The 5,000-nt window shown below is 31.2% G+C and overlaps 1 non-coding gene and 1 pseudogene across 1 annotated transcript; both read right to left on the bottom strand.

Annotated features, from left to right (window-relative positions):
• Positions 1–89: 89 nt before the first annotated feature.
• Positions 90–270, bottom strand: LOC129252822 (5.8S ribosomal RNA; annotated as a pseudogene).
• Positions 271–861: 591 nt separating this feature from the next.
• Positions 862–2,850, bottom strand: LOC129252824 (small subunit ribosomal RNA). Its single transcript, XR_008583663.1, has one exon. It is a non-coding gene; the product is annotated as a small subunit ribosomal RNA (ribosomal RNA).
• Positions 2,851–5,000: the final 2,150 nt, after the last annotated feature.

Genomic DNA, 5,000 nt, shown 5'->3' with positions numbered 1-5,000 from the left:
ATGAATTATTTAAAATCCAATAATATACACATTTGCTTAAATTCAATTATTTTTATAAAAGAATAAGCAACTTATTTAGCATAGTCTTACAACCCTCAACCATATGTAGTCCAAGCAGTACTTTAAAATTGAATTTAATGTACATAACAGCATGGACTGCGATATGCGTTCAAAATGTCGATGTTCATGTGTCCTGCAGTTCACACGATGACGCACAGTTTGCTGCGTTCTTCATCGACCCATGAGCCAAGTGATCCACCGCTTAGAGTATTTTTTTATTTATTTTTATTTATAACAAATGTCAATTTTTTTTTGCATATATTAATTGAAAGAGTAAAATTAAATAATATTAATAATATATAAATTGATTTTCTTTCAATAATATATATCAAATATATTTAACTCTAAACATTTTTATTAAGTTGCGAATGTCTTAGTTCAACAATAATACAGTGGTGGTATTTATTATGATTCAATTATTTTGTATTTTTTTAATCATTTTATGTATATATAATAATATAATAAATATATACCACTTTTGTTATTGTGAACAAATTAACTTATCATTCAATCAAATGAATAATAAGTACAACTTTTTATTTTCATGTTTAAAGGTTTTTAAAAGAAAAAAATAAGAAAAAACATTACAAAATGTACCATCATATATTATATTTAATATGATATAATTGATGGATCACAAATTGAATGAAAAAGAATAAAAAGAATTATGGATTCAAAATAATTATATAAATTTTTTTTTTTTTTCTTTTTTTTTTTTTTTTTTTTTTTCTTTTTGTTCGTTTGTTTGCTTGTCTGTTTGTTTGTTTGTTTGTTTGTTTTTCTTACGGATATGGAACACAATAATGATCCTTCCGCAGGTTCACCTACGGAAACCTTGTTACGACTTTTACTTCCTCTAAATAATCAAGTTCGGTCAACTTTTGCGAAACAACCGTGACACACGAGGCGTCACAGTGATCACGTCCGGAGACCTCACTAAATAATTCAATCGGTAGTAGCGACGGGCGGTATGTACAAAGGGCAGGGACTTAATCAATGCGAGTTAATAACTCGCACTTACTGGGAATTCCAAGTTCATGTGAACAGTTTCAGTTCACAATCCCAAGCATGAAAGTGGTTCAGCGGTTTACCCGGACCTCTCGGTCTAGGAAATACACGTTGATACTTTCATTGTAGCGCGCGTGCAGCCCAGGACATCTAAGGGCATCACAGACCTGTTATTGCTCAATCTCGTTACTGCTAGACGCAATTTGTCCATTTAAGAAGCTAGTGTCCTTATAATGGGACAAACCAACAGGTACGACTCCACTTATATAAACACATTCAAACACTTGTACATTCAAGATGTACGCATGAAAGAAGGCTATATAAGTTTCAACATCATAATCCTGAAAGCATCTATTTAATATATTTGAGTCTCGTTCGTTATCGGAATTAACCAGACAAATCACTCCACGAACTAAGAACGGCCATGCACCACCACCCATAGATTCGAGAAAGAGCTATCAATCTGTCTTACACGCTTATGTTCGGACCTGGTAAGTTTTCCCGTGTTGAGTCAAATTAAGCCGCAGGCTCCACTCCTGGTGGTGCCCTTCCGTCAATTCCTTTAAGTTTCAGCTTTGCAACCATACTTCCCCCGGAGCCCAAAAGCTTTGGTTTCCCGGGAAGCGACTGAGAGAGCCATAGTAGTAGCTACACCCAATTGCTAGCTGGCATCGTTTATGGTTAGAACTAGGGCGGTATCTGATCGCCTTCGAACCTCTAACTTTCGTTCTTGATTAATGAAAACATCTTTGGCAAATGCTTTCGCTTAAGTTAGTCTTACGACGGTCCAAGAATTTCACCTCTCGCGTCGTAATACTAATGCCCCCAAACTGCTTCTATTAATCATTACCTCTTGATCTAAAAACCAATGAAAGTAGAACAGAGGTCTTATTTCATTATTCCATGCACAAAATATTCAGGCATTTGGAGCCTGCTTTAAGCACTCTAATTTGTTCAAAGTAATTGTACCGGCCCACAACAACACTCGATGAAGAGCACTGAAGTAGGTTTAAATAGGAGGAATATATAAAAAATACATTGTATTAATTATATAAGAACTCCACCGGTAATACGCTTACATACATAAGGTAATGTACATACCACAATATATAGTTGTACTACCCGTATGAAGCACAAATTCAACTACGAACGTTTTAACCGCAACAACTTTAATATACGCTATTGGAGCTGGAATTACCGCGGCTGCTGGCACCAGACTTGCCCTCCAATAGGTCCTTGTTAAAGGATTTAAAGTGTACTCATTCCAATTACAGGGCCTCGGATATGAGTCCTGTATTGTTATTTTTCGTCACTACCTCCCCGAACTGGGAGTGGGTAATTTACGCGCCTGCTGCCTTCCTTAGATGTGGTAGCCGTTTCTCAGGCTCCCTCTCCGGAATCGAACCCTGATTCCCCGTTACCCGTTGCAACCATGGTAGTCCTAGATACTACCATCAAAAGTTGATAGGGCAGACATTTGAAAGATCTGTCGTCGGTACGGGACCATACGATCTGCAAGTTATCTAGAGTTCAACCAATTTAACGATCAAATGATCGCTTGGTTTTAGTCTAATAAAAGCACACGTTCCATAAGGTCCGTGTTTATATTGCATGTATTAGCTCTAGAATTACCACAGTTATCCAAGTAACTGTTAACGATCTATGGAACCATAACTGATATAATGAGCCTTTTGCGGTTTCACTTTTAATTTGTTTGTACTTAGACATGCATGGCTTAATCTTTGAGACAAGCATATAACTACTGGCAGGATCAACCAGAATAATATTTGTATTTATATATTTTTCTTTGTTTTTCATATTTGAAAATTTCATAAATTACGGTGTATATAAAAAGTAAAGGGGCGACCCCCCTTTAGCTTTTCTTATCAAAATTCAAAAACCGTTTTTTATGAAAAAGAATTTTCGTTCTCTATATTATATATTTTATATAAAAATATAAGAACGATATTTCTTCTTAATATTTGCCAATTTTCAAATAATTTATCATTCTTAATAACATTTTACTTTTTTTTCAAATGCATTTTTAATGTAATAATTTCATATATTACATAATTTTTCTCTTTGAATTGAAATTAATAATTTCATAATTCTATTTTTTAATCATAAATATATATGATTGAAAAAATTTTCTCCTCTTTTCCTTTGTTTAAAATTTAATTTTTCTTATAAATTTTTGTTTTTCTTATTTTTTTCTCTTCATCATCTGTTTAACTTCCTGTATTTATACAAGAAACAAACAGTTGAGGATAATTTCTATGTAATGCTAGTATAGAATATAAAATTTTGAATTCAAAAATTTATTTCTATTTAAACTAACTATAGAAAACCAGGAATAAAATACAATAACACCAATATGCCATAACATGTTAGTATAGAATATAGATTCTTCATATATGTATATATATTCGAAAATTTTTTCTATTTAAACTAACGTATGGAAAACCAGGAATAAAATCATAATATTACCAGTTTAATATGGCTCAAATTCGAGTTTCATATAGTTATGATTCGATTTATATGCTTCAATATCATTGGTTAGTTAACTTTTGATATTTTCATATTATATCACATGCCTTCACCGTGAGTGTTTTTTGCCATGCACACCTCACATTGTCAAAAATGTATGGGAAAAATTCATTTCAATACATTTCAGTTTGATTTGAAATGTCTTTATTATATATTTTAGTGCCAATATGCCAAGGTTATATTCCATAACATGTTAGTATTAGAATATAGATTCTTCATATATGTATATATATTCGAAAATTTTTTCTATTTAAACTAACGTATGGAAAACCAGGCATAAAATCACAATATTACCAGTTTAATATGGCTTAAATTCGAGTTTCATATAGTTATGATTCGATTTATATGCTTCAATATCATTGGTTAGTTAACTTTTGATATTTTCATATTATTTCACATGCCTTCACCGTGAGTGTTTTTTGCCATGCACACCTCACATTGTCAAAAATGTATGGGAAAAATTCATTTCAATACATTTCAGTTTGATTTGAAATGTCTTTATTATATATTTTAATGGCAATATGCCAAGGTTATATTCCATAAAATGTTAGTATAGAATATAGATTCTTCATATATGTATATATATTCGAGAATTTTTTTCTATTTAAACTAACGTATGGAAAACCAGGCATAAAATCACAATATTACCAGTTTAATATGGCTCAAATTCGAGTTTCATATAGTTATGATTCGATTTATATGTTTCAATATCATTGGTTAGTTAACTTTTGATATTTTCATATTATATCACATGCCTTCACCGTGAGTGTTTTTTGCCATGCACACCTCACATTGTCAAAAATGTATGGGAAAAATTCATTTCAATACATTTCAGTTTGATTTGAAATGTCTTTATTATATATTTTAGTGCCAATATGCCAAGGTTATATTCCATAACATGTTAGTATTAGAATATAGATTCTTCATATATGTATATATATTCGAAAATTTTTTCTATTTAAACTAACGTATGGAAAACCAGGCATAAAATCACAATATTACCAGTTTAATATGGCTTAAATTCGAGTTTCATATAGTTATGATTCGATTTATATGCTTCAATATCATTGGTTAGTTAACTTTTGATATTTTCATATTATTTCACATGCCTTCACCGTGAGTGTTTTTTGCCATGCACACCTCACATTGTCAAAAATGTATGGGAAAAATTCATTTCAATACATTTCAGTTTGATTTGAAATGTCTTTATTATATATTTTAGTGCCAATATGCCAAGGTTATATTCCATAACATGTTAGTATTAGAATATAGATTCTTCATATATGTATATATTCGAAAATTTTTTCTATTTAAACTAACGTATGGAAAACCAGGCATAAAATCACAATATTACCAGTTTAATATGGCTTAAATTCGAGTTTCAT

The sequence above is a fragment of the Anastrepha obliqua genome, unplaced genomic scaffold, assembly GCF_027943255.1.
Source record: "Anastrepha obliqua isolate idAnaObli1 unplaced genomic scaffold, idAnaObli1_1.0 ptg000392l, whole genome shotgun sequence".
Lineage (NCBI taxonomy): Eukaryota > Metazoa > Arthropoda > Insecta > Diptera > Tephritidae > Anastrepha > Anastrepha obliqua.
Note: the sequence above shows the minus strand (reverse complement) of the source record. Positions and strands in the feature narration are given on the sequence as shown.